Below are 12,579 nucleotides of genomic sequence, written 5' to 3' on the forward strand. Positions count from 1 at the left end.
AAACCCTGGATCCTTTACCCCTAACCGCAGGAATACTGAGAGGGCGGGGGGTGTAGCCACTGCACAGCTGTCTCAGGGAGCTGCAGAACTGTGAAACATTAATAACCAGGCACTAACTAATTAGCGTGTGTTTAGGTGGCACAAACCTCAGTCCCCGGACACCTTTTTAAATTTAATTTCAGTCCGGACACTTCATCCCGCCCTGAATCAAGGTTAAAGCCAAAACGTAAAGGGTGCCTGGCCAATCGGCTGCCCACCAACTATAAAAGCAAACAGGCCACGTCAAATTGCCCTTCATGGATTAAATTGCCATCTTTATTATCAGCGAGTGCATGTCTGATTCTTGTTCTTGCTCACTGACTGTAACATTATGGCAGTGCGTGTTAATGGCAGGATCCATGCCCCACATCTTATCTCTCAATTCCATCTACTTCCAGGTTTGGCGCATGCCCACACAAGCAAATTAAAATTATTCATCAATGTAAAACCTAGATAACTCCTTAAGCCAAGTCCCCAAACAAGCCCAATAATGGATAGGTGCAGGAAAAATAGGGTTGTTGTCGTGGGAGACTTCAATTTCCCTGGTATAGACTGGAAATCGCGTAGGGCTGGGAGTCTGAATGGGGAGGAATTTGTAAAATGCGTACAGGAAGGTTCTTTGGAGCAATATGTAGATAGCCCGCCTAGAGAGGGGGTTATACTGGACCTAGTACTGGGGAATGAGCCCGGTCAGGTCTTCAAAGTTTCGGTAGGGGAACATGTGGCAAACAGTGACCACAATTCTGTTAGCTTTAGGATAGCGATGGTAAAGGATGAGTGGTGTCCCAAGGGTAAGATGTTGGATTGGGGGAAGGCTAATTTCAGTGGGATTAGGCAGAAATTGGTAGCTGTTGATTGGGAGAGGCTGTTTGAGGGTAAATCCACATCTGGCATGTGGGAGTCTTTTAAGGAACAGTTGTTAGGGCTGCAGGATAGGCATGTGCCTGTAAAAAAGGATAGGAAGGGTAGGATTCGAGAACCGTGGATAACCTGGAAAATTGAGGGATTGGTCAAAAAGAAAAGAGAGGCGTACGTTAGGTCCAGGCAGCTAAAAACAGAGGGAGCTCTGGAGGAATACAAAAAGTAGGAAAGAACTCAAACGAGGAATTAGAAGGGCAAAAAGGGGTCACGAAATGTCCTTGGCAGACAGGATTAAGGAGAATCACAAGGCATTTTATTCATACATTAGGAACAAAAGGGTTGTCAGGGAAAAAATCGGACCTCTCAGGGACAAAAGTGGGGAATTATGCTTAGAGCCCAAAGAAGTTGGGGAGATCCGAAATGAATACTTTGCGTCGGTATTCACAAAGGAGAGGGATGTGTTGACTGGGAGTGTGTCGGAGGGGAGTGTTGACCCGTTAGAGAAAATCTCCATTACACTGGAGGAAGTGTTAGGTTTGTTAGAGAATATGAAGACGGACAAATCCCCAGGGCCTGATGGAATCTATCCAAGGCTACTCAGGGAGACGAGAGATGAAATCGCTGGGCCTCTGACGCAAATCTTTGTCTCGTCACTGGACACAGGTGAGGTCCCAGAGGATTGGAGGATAGCTAATGTGGTCCCGTTATTTGAGAAGGGTAGGAAGGATAACCCGGGATATTATAGGCCGGTGAGCTTGACGTCCGTGGTAGGGAAGTTGTTGGAGAGGATTCTTAGAGATAGGATGTATGCGCATTTAGAAAGGAATAAACTCATTAACGATAGTCAGCATGGTTTTGTGAGAGGGAGGTCATGCCTCACTAACCTGGTGGAGCTTTTTGAAGAAGTGACTAGAATGGTTGACAAGGGAAGGGCCGTGGATGTCGTCTATATGGACTTTAGTAAAGCGTTTGACAAAGTCCCTCATGGTAGGTTGGTGCAAAAGGTTGGATCTCATGGGATAAAGGGGGAGGTGGCTAGGTGGGTGGAGAACTGGCTTGGTCACAGAAGACAGAGGGTGGTAGTGGAAGGGTCTTTTTCCGGCTGGATGCCTGTGACTAGTGGTGTTCCGCAGGGCTCTGTATTGGGACCTCTGCTGTTTGTGATTTATATAAACGATCTGGAAGAAGGTGTAACTGGGGTGATCAGTAAGTTTGCGGACGACACGAAAATGGCTGGACTTGCAGATAGTGAGGAACATTGTCAGAGGCTACAGAAGGATATAGATAGGCTGGAAATTTGGGCAAAGAAATGGCAGATGGAGTTCAATCCAGATAAATGCGAAGTGATGCATTTTGGTAGAACTAACGTAGGGGGAGCTATACGATAAATGGCAGAACCATAAAGGGTGTGGATACGCAGAGGAACCTGGGTGTGCAAGTCCACAGATCCTTGAAGGTGACGTCACAGGTGGAGAAGGTAGTGAATAAGGCATATGGCATGTTGCCTTTATAGGACGGGGCATAGAGTATAAAAGTTGGGGTCTGATGTTGCAGTTGTATAGAATGTTGGTTCGGCCGCATTTGGAATACTGCGCCCAGTTCTGGTTGCCACACTACCGGAAGGATGTGGAGGCTTTGGAGAGAGTGCAGAGGAGGTTTACCAGGATGTTGCCTGGTATGGAGGGGCTTAGTTATGAAGAGAGATTGGGGAAACTGGGGTTGTTCTCACTGGAAAGACGGAGGATGAGGGGTGACCTAATAGAGGTGTATAAAATTATGAAAGGCATAGATAGGGTGAACGGTGGGAAGCTTTTTCCCAGGTCGGTGGTGACGTTCACGAGGGGTCATAGGTTCAAGGTGAGGTGAGGGGGGGGGGGGGGGGGTTTAACACGGATATCAGAAGGACGTATTTTACGCAGAGGGTGGTGGGGGCCTGGAATGCGCTGCCGGGCAAGGTGGTGGAGGCGGACACACTGGGAACGTTTAAGACTTATCTAGATAGCCACATGAACGGAGTGGGAATGGAGGGATACAAAAGAATGGTCTAGTTTGGACCAGGGAGCGGCGCGGGCTCGGAGGGCCGAAGGGCCTGTTCCTGCGCTGTATTGTTCTGTTCTGTTCACCACCTTACTGCACCCGCCCCCACCACCCGACAAGCACAGCCCTTGTCCACCCCTAATCCACCTCAACTAGCCCCCCCCGCCCCAACAACAACACCACCAACCCTACTACATCCTGATCCGACAAGCACAGCCCTTGTCCACCCCTAATCCACCTCAACTAGCGTCCCCCACCAACAACACCACCAACCCTACTACGTCCTGATCCGACAAGCACAGCCCTTGTCCACCCCTAATCCACCTCAACTAGCACCCCCCCCGCCCCCCACCAACAACACCACCAATCCTACTACGTCCTGATCCCTCACAACTATCTCAATGACTAAATTTGTTGAACCACACCCCCCTAATCCACCTCAATAACTACTCCCCTCCCCCAAACACTCCACCAACCTTGCTGCCTCTTGGGACCACACAACGATCTCCATGACCAAATGTGAATAGCATACCCACCTGACCTGACCGTACCCCCGTCCCAATCTCTTGATGCTAAACTCTGACCCTATAATCACCCACTGAGCCACCTGGCCTCCCCTACCAGACTAAACCTCCCGTCAACCCCATCCCACCTCCCTCCACCCCACCACCCGAGTAGTCTACTGACCACCAACTATTGCCCCACTACCCTCAAAATCACCCAGCTAACCACCCGAGCTTTTGCAACTACCCTACTGCCACCCACTTATCCGTCAACTAACCACTCACCCACTTACCTTCCTCACCCACCCATCGACAAACGCCTGCCCTCAATCACAAACTAACATTAATTAACCTTGACAAAGGGCAGCTAGTGCTGTAAATAGGATGTGCTCTCTCTTCCCCGACACTACTCTGGTGGAGCTCCTTGGGGGGGTCACTGTCCTGTAAATAGGGTGTGTGCTCTCTCTTCCCTGACTCTGCTCTGCTGGAGCTCCTCGGGGGGGTCACTGTGCTGTAAATAGGGTGCGTGCTCTTTCTTCCCCAACTCTATTCTGCTCCAATGGAGCTCCTCGGGGGTCACTGTCCTGTAAATAGGGTGTGTGCTCGATCTTCCCCGACTCTACTCTGATGGAGCTCCTCGGGGGTCACTGTGCTGTAAATAGGCTGTGTGCTCGATCTTCCCCGGCTCTACTCTGATGGAGTTCCTCCGGGGGTCACTGTGCTGTAAATAGGGTATGCTCTCTCTTCCCTGACTCTGCTCCAATGGAGCTTCTGGGGGGGGTCACTGTGCTGTAAATAAAGTGTGTGCTCGATCTTCCCCGACTCTACTCTGCTCTGATGGAGCTCCCTGGGGTCACTGTGCTGTAAATAGGGTGTGTGCTCTCTCTTCCCTGACTCTACTCTGCTCTGATGGAGCTCCTGGTGGTGTCACTGTGCTGAAGATCCCAGGGAAAATATGCAGCAGCTTGAGGTGCTTGAATGTTTGGGAGAACGTTCACGCACAGCGGCAATCTGCTTATCATTGCTGCTGCTGGAAAATTCAGGCCAATTTATATTTCAAAATCCCATTTATATTTAAATTAACGCAAGCACTCACCGGATCCTCTCCAGACTCCTGCAGGTCTGTATGATGCGGCGGAGAGCAGGGACAGATTGGTCTGTGAAGGAGTTTGAATTCAGCATCAGATCCGTCAGTGACTGCTTTGTACTGAGAGCAGAGGCAAGATCCTCAACACAAGAATCTGTGAGAGTTACTATACAGACTGGAAATCAGAGAGAGAATACCAGGAATCAGGGTAAATCGCCAGAGTTTTAAAGAATGCTATGAATAACAATAATGTATAGTATGAGACATTCAAAAAGCACAACTTGCATTTGTACAGAATGAAGTATATTAATGCCGAAACTGAAATATAAATAGAACATACTGGAAATGCTCAACAGGTTCGGTAAAATTTTGTGAAGAAAGAAGCAGAGTTAAAGTTTGAGCTTTCATTGGAACTGGGAAGTGGCAGTGAAGGTTTGAAGTGACAGCGGTGGGTGACTGGGGAAGAAATAAAGAGGACAAAACTGGAATTACAGGAGTGATTAACTGACAATAGGGATGATGGGACAAGACAAATACACAGCATCCCCATGTCCTTACTTGGAGAGGCTCAGGAGGAACATGGGATGGTCAGTGGTTTGGGAATGCAGTTTGTGGTGCGGTTGAAGATAATGGCTGTGATTTTATCAGAAGCTCTGAAGTGCCAACATGGGGATTGAAAATGGGTGGTGTGACTGTGTGGGCAGGATAGGTAGAGTTATGAAGGTGATATTGTGAGAGGCAGATAATTAATGGCTGGCAGGCAGGGGGCAGCTGTCCACTCAGGCAGTGTGGGCGGGGTCCCGGTTAGGGTAATATGGCACCATCTTTGAAGGCAGCCAGCAGGACTTTCAAACACAGCAGCTCTGGACAGAGCAGTGAGGGAGCTCTGCTGACTGAATGAAGGGCTGAAATGACTGAAAGCAGATCAAGGGTTCTCCCAATCCCTAATACCTCCGGGGATTCCTCCCGGCTGCTCGGCCTCAGAGGGAGGTCCTGTTCCCTCAGGATGGGAGATTAATCCATCAATCTAAACAAGTCTGTATGAAGATTGTAAGAAGGTGAGTGGGTGTGAGACACATGGTTGCAGTGTAGAAAAAGGATCAATGTCCTGATGTGTTCTGACAAGGTGAGTGCGGCACAGCCTGAAATGTGAATAAGGATGAAAGTGAAATTGTAGAAAGAACATCTCCACCCAGACACTGGCAATGCAAAGGCAGCAGCACTGACTGTCAGAGACATGTCAGTTAGGCTGGTACCAGCGGTTTTGACCAAGCTTTTCACATGGTGGTGGGGGCACCTTTCAATTTTGTTCTCAATCAAGGGGCCGATGAGCAAATTTCAGAATGATCATGTTTGGCGCAGCATGAACAAAGAACAAAGAACAATACAGCACAGGAACAGGCCCTTCGGCCCTCCAAGCCTGCGCTGCTCATGTGCCCAACTGGACCATTCTTTTGTATCCCTCTATTCCCAGTCTGTTCATGTGGCTATCTAGATAAGTCTTAAACGATCCCAGTGTGTCCGCCTCAATCACCTTGCTTGGCAGTGCATTCCAGGCCCCCACCACCCTCTGTGTAAAATACGTCCCCCTGACATCCGTGTTGAATTTCATCTGAATTTCAATCAAAAACAAAACTGAGATATGAACAGAAACAAGTTGCTGAGCACAATAATGAGTAATAAATATGAGCATTATGGTTTAATCCTGATCAATCACAAATTGTTTCTCTCCCACGTTTGCTACAGATTGATTCAAAAACACATCAGCAGCAAAAATGGGAAAGAAGCAGCATGTGATTGGAGGAGCAGCTCCATACAGATTCATCCATTCAAACGTCACTCAGAGACTGGGATTTTGAAAACAGGCTCCGGGGACACATTGAGGGGCTTTGAGGATCACATTTAGCCCTTGGTCCACACGTTGGACAATTCTGGGTTAGTGCATGTGTTTCATGGGTGAGTAACAACTGAAATTTACATGCTTGGAAAGAGAGCAAACACCATCAGGGAATGAGTGGAGATGTCAACATCGTGCCATCCTTACACCAATGGAAGATGAAATGCTGGATGCCTGGGGCAGAGTGCGCAATCACTGCTGGTGAGATGGGTTGTGGAGCTGAGAGAGTGAGTGGCCCAATGAACAGGCACAGGAGAGCATACGGTGAGTAGAAAACAGTGCTTGTTTGTCCAGCACTGGGCACAAAGAGCACTCTGAAGTACGTGTTCGAATAAGAACAAAACTAGGAGCAGGAGTAGACCATTCAGCCCCTCGAGCCTGCTCCATCATTTCATAAGATCATGGCTGATCTAATTGTGGTCTCAGCTCCACTTTCCTGTCAGTCCCCGGCAACCCTAAAATAATTTGAGAGACTGACATCCCATTGCCTATGGATCAGAAAGAGAAACAACAGAAGCGAGAGTAAATGTAGTTTTCCGTATTAATAACTGACACCAATAGTAATGGACAGAATTGTTGATACCAATACCAGGGGTCAAAATATATTTTTGAATACCCAGTTATTATAAACAGAATCTCACAGAATCTGGTACTTACTGCAGTTTCTGCATTTTACAGTCTGGATTCCTCAGAGCCATGGACAGTAGTTTCACTCCTGAATCACCCAGTGTATTGCAACCTAGGTTCAGGTCTATCAGTGACTGGTTTGTACTGAGAGCAGAAGCAAGGTCCTCAGCACAAGTTTCTATGAGATCGTTCCTGGAAGAAAAATAACAGGAATCAGGGTAAATCCCCAACGTTTTCAAGAATACCATTATAAACAATAATAAGCTGCAGCGTGGGACATTCAAGGAACACAATTTCACTTACTACAGAAGGCAAAACACTATTGATGTTGCAAATCTGAAATAAAATATGCCAGGAACTCTCAGCAGGTCAGGCAACATTTGTGAAGAGAGAATCAGAGTTAGTTTCAGTTCGATTAGCTTTTATTAGAACTGGGAAATAGCAGTGAATTAAATTGCTTTAAGTGACAAAGGACTGCGGATGGAATGGTGACAAGGAAGAAACAAAAAGGAAACACCGGAGTGATTAAATGACAAAAAGGATGAGGGTGAAAGAAAAAAGTACAGGATCCCCATGTCCTTACACCGAGTCACTAGGGAGGATCATGGGATGGTCAGTGGCTCAGGAATAGCATTTGTGGTGGGGTTCAGGACGATGATGAGCACAGTGATGAGCACTGCTCCCTCACAGATTCAGGGACCTGGGTTCAATTCCGGCCTTGGGTGACCGTGTGGAATTTGCACGTTCTTCCGTGTCTGTGTGGGTTTCCTTCAGGTGCTCCGGTTTCTTCCTATAGTCCAAAGATGTGCAGGTTAGGTGGATTGGCCATGCTAAATTGCCCTTTAGTGGCCAAAGATGTGTAGGTTAGATGGATTGGTCATGACAAATTTGGAAGGTGACAGGGATGGGGCCTGGGTACGATACTCTGTTAGCGAGTTGGTGCAGACTTGATGGACCAAATGGCCTCTTCAGCACTGTAGGGATTCTATGAATTGTCTATGATGTGAGAAAAATCTTTTTCACGCTGCAATTGATTGGGTCTGGAACACTCTGCCTGGAGGTGTGGTGACAGCTGACTTGAGGCATTCAAGAGGCATTCAAGGGGCGGCACGGTAGCACAGTGGTTAGCACTGCTGCTTCACAGCTCCAGGGTCCCAGGTTCGATTCCCGGCTCGGGTCACTGTCTGTGTGGAGTTTGCACATTCTCCTCGTGTCTGCGTGGGTTTCCTCCGGGTGCTCCGGTTTCCTCCCACAGTCCAAAGATGTGCGGGTTAGGTTGATTGGCCAGGTTAAAAAAAAAATTGTCCCTTAAGAGTCCTGAGATGCGTGGATTGGCGGGTAAAATATGTGGGGGTAGGGCCTGGGTGGGATTGTGGTCGGTGTAGACTCGATGGGCCGAATGGCCTCCTTCTGCACTGTAGGGATTCTATGATTCTAAGAGGGCATTGGATGATTATTTGAATAGAAACAATGTGCAGAGATACGGGGAAAGGGCAGCAGAATGGCAATAAGTCATAACGCTCGTTTGGAGAGCTGGTGCAGACAAAATGGGCCAAATGACCTCCTTGTGCACCGTAACAATCCTGTGAAGATAATGGCTGGAAATTTAGCAATAATTCGAATGGAAGCTGGTGATGTTGCAGTGTGGACAGGGTTAGATAATTAAGCTATAGTCCACAAAGGACCATTGGTATTTCTCTCCAATAAAGTCAACAAAGGTCAATCAAAACAAATTGAAAATTTTGCCAAAGGTCTATTTAAACTCAGCCTTGAATATATTCAATGACCCTGCCTCCACTAGTCTTCAGGGAAGATAATTTGACAGACTAATGACCCTCTAAAAATACATTTCTCCTCATCTCAGACTTAAGCGGGAAACCCTTAATTTTTAAATTTGTCCCCGAGTTCTCGTCGATCGGACAAGGAGAAACATCCACTCAGCAATTACCCTGTCCCGTCGCCTATTTCAGCGAAATCACCTTTCAATCTTCTAAACTTTAATGGATATAGTTGCAATCTACTCAAAATGTCCTCCTTCAATAAACTTCATCCCAGGGGTCAGTTGAGTGAATCTTCTCTGAACTGGTTCTAATACAATTGTATTCTTTCTAAGTAAGGAGCCCAAAACTATACATTATACTCCAGTTGCAGTCTAACGAAGGTTATGTAAAACCATAACAAAACTCCCCTACATTTACATTCATTCCCCTTGCAATAAGAATGTAAAGAATGAATAAATAGTAGCAGGAGTCAACCATTCAGCCCGTCGAGCTGCTCCGCCATTCAACGATACTATGGCTGATCTTCGACTTCAACACCATTTCCTGCGTTATCCCCGCATCCTTTGATGTTATTAATATGTAGAAATCTATCGACCGGTCTTGTACAAACTAAATGACTGCTCCTCCACAGCTCTCTGAGACAGAGAATTGCAAAGATTCACTAGCCTTCAAAAAAGAAATTCTTGATTTTAGTCCTAAATAGCTGCCATATTCTGACACTGTGCCCCAGGGTTTAGACTCTCCAGCCAGGGGAAACATCCTTCTTGTATCTGGCCTGTTAAGCACTGCAAGAATGTTGTATTTTTGAATGAGAATACCTATCACTCTTCTAAATACCTGCAAATAATTGCCTAGTTTATTTAATTTTTTCCTCATGGGACAAAATATCCGTCCCAGGAACTAATTTAGTAAATTTTTGTTACACTCCCTCTATGGCAAGTGTATCTTTCCTTTGGACTGGAGACCAAAACTACACACAATACTCCAGGTGTGGTCTCACCAATGCTGTATTTAATTGCAGTCAGGCATCTTGGCTTCTGAACTCAAATCCTCTTATAATAAAGGCCAACGTACCATTTACCTTCTTAAGTGCTTGCACATTAGCTTTCAGTGACTCATGAACAAGGACAAAGTACCTTTGAAGTTCAATTCTTCCCAGTCTCTCTCAATTTCTGTTTTTCCTACAAAATTGGATAACCTCACATTTTTCCACATTGTAGTCCACCCGCCACCTTCTGGCCATTTCCTTTGCCTCTCCAAATCCCTTTGAAACATCTTTGCATCCTGCTCACAACTCAAACTTCCACCCACTTTTCTGTCATCTGCAAATTTGGAAATATTATATTTGATCCCCGCATTCAAATCATTGATATAGATTTTGAATACCTGGGACCCAAGCACTGATCCCTGTTGTACTCCACTGTCAACCCAAAAATAAGCCATTGATTCCTACTCTGTTTTCTGTCTGTTAACCAGTTCTCAATCCATGCCAGTATACGCCACCCAATCCCTGGCTTTGATCTTATTTAAGCACCTCTCGTGTTTGACCTTATCAAAATCTTTCTGAAAATTCAAATGTATAGCATTCACTGGTTCCCCCTTATCCATTCTGCTACTTCCCTCTCTCTCAACATTTCCACACCCTGGTCAGACTTTCGTCTGTTTCTGTAGCTAACTGTTCCTGCAACTTGTCACTCGTCTATCACCAGGGGCTTATAGCTTGAGGGGCATTTCACCACGTCACACTCATAAACTAAGGGACAATTTATCATGGTCAATCCACCCAACCTGCACGTCTTTGACTGTGGGAGGAAACTGGAGCACCGGCAAAAACCCAGGCAGGCATGGGGAGAATTTGCAAAGTCCACATTGACAAGACGCCAGGCCCAAATTGAACACAGGTGCCTGACGTTGTGAAAGAACAGTGAAAACCACTATGCCACCCATTCTGCTAATTACATCCTCAAATAAAAATCAGTTTGCTAAAATGATTTTCCTTCCATAAATCTATGCTGACCCCAATCCTAATATTTTCTAAGAAATAAGAAGGGGGAAATCACTTTGATAGAGTTGTACTATAGGCCCCCAAAGAGTCAGTGGGAAATTGAGGAGCAAATATGTAAGGAGATATTTGCATAGCTCCAAGAAAAATAGGGTGGTAATAGTCGGGGATTTTAACTTTCCCAACATTGACTGGGACAGTCATAGTAGTAGAGGGTTGGATGGAGAGAAATTTGTTGAGTGTATTCAGGAGGAATTTCTCATTCAGTGTGTGGATGGTTCGACTAGGGAGGGGGCAAAACTTGACCTCCTCTTGGGAAATAAGGAACGGCAGGTGACAGAAGTGTTAGTGAGGGATCACTTTGGGACCAGTGACCATAATTCTATTACTTTTAAGATAGCTATGGAGAATGATAGGTCTGGCCCAAAAGTTAAAATTCTAAATTGGGGCAAGGCCAATTTTGATGGCATCAGGCAGGAACTTTCAAAAGTTAATTGGGAGAGTCTGTGAGAAGGCAAAGGGACATCTGGTAAGTGGGAGAACCGTGCTGGGACCAGAGTCCTAGCGAATCGTATCACTAGAGCTGTAGATAGGGCTAATTTATGGGGGCGGTGGGGGGGGGGGGCGGTGCAGAGGTAAGAGGAATTACGAAATCAATGGTAGAGGAGAGGGAGCGAGTGCAAGTGAATGAGGGCATTCAAGTAGTTAAAGGAGTAGAGGGTGAGGGAGAGGTTGATAGCGTTTCATCAAATTGGGTCCAGATAAAAGCTGGAATAAAGACACTTTGCCTGAATGCACGAAGCATTCGGAACAAAGTTAATGAGTTGATGGTGCAAATCAGCACAAATGGGTATGATCTAGTGGCCATTACAGAAACGTGGCTGCAGGGAGACCAGGACTGGGAGATGAATATCCAGGGGTATCAGGCAGTTAGGAAGAATAGACAGGAAGGAAAAGGTGGTGGGGTAGCTCTGTTAATAAAAGATAATATCAGGGTAATCAAAGAAACCCTACAGTACAGAAAGAGGCCGTTCGGCCCATTGAGTCTGCACCGACCACAATCCCACCCAGGCCCTACCCCCATATCCCTACATATTTTACCCGCTAATCCCTCTAATCTACGCATCCCAGGACACTAAGGGGCAATTTTAGCATGGCCAATCAACCTAACCCGCACATCTTTGGACTATGGGAGGAAACCGGAGCACCCGGAGGAAACCCACGCAGACACAAGGAGAATGTGCAAACTCCACACAGACAGTGACCCAAGCCGGGAATCGAACCCAGGTCCCTGGAGCTGTGAAGCAACAGTGCGAACCACTGTGCTACCGTGCCGCCCTTAGTAGTGAGTAGATGTAGTAGTGAGGGATGACATACGCTCTAAGGAACAAAACGTGGAATCGTTATGGGTAGAGATAAGGAATAGTAGGGGGAGAAAGACACTAGTAGGCATGGTCTATAGGCCCCCAAATAATAATGTTGAGGTGGGGAGGGCTATAAACAAGCAAATAATGGATGCGTGCAAAAACGGAACGGCAATAATCATGGGGGACTTCAACCTGCATATTGATTGGCTGACTCAAGTTGGAAGGGGTGGGATGGAGGAAGAGTTCTTAGATTGCTGTCGGGATAGTTACCTTGAACAGTATGTTACAGAACCGACGAGGGAACGAGTTATCTTAGATCTGGTAATGTGTAACAATGTAGGTAGAATTAAGGATGTTCTTGTGAAAGACCCTCTTGGG

General features: G+C 46.5%; 1 protein-coding gene across 1 annotated transcript in view; it reads right to left on the reverse strand.

The window, feature by feature from the left end:
* The window catches only part of LOC144493890 (NACHT, LRR and PYD domains-containing protein 3-like), a 42,248-nt gene that overhangs the window by 1,081 nt on the left and 28,588 nt on the right, over positions 1-12,579 (reverse strand). The window contains exons 8-9 of the mRNA XM_078213473.1: positions 7,082-7,243; positions 4,537-4,702 (exon numbers count right to left, since the gene is read on the reverse strand). The gene's annotated coding sequence lies outside the window, so the exon portion shown is untranslated. The remainder of the gene's footprint in view (positions 1-4,536; positions 4,703-7,081; positions 7,244-12,579) is intronic.

The sequence above is a fragment of the Mustelus asterias genome, chromosome 5 (assembly GCF_964213995.1).
Source record: "Mustelus asterias chromosome 5, sMusAst1.hap1.1, whole genome shotgun sequence".
NCBI classification, from domain to species: domain Eukaryota; kingdom Metazoa; phylum Chordata; class Chondrichthyes; order Carcharhiniformes; family Triakidae; genus Mustelus; species Mustelus asterias.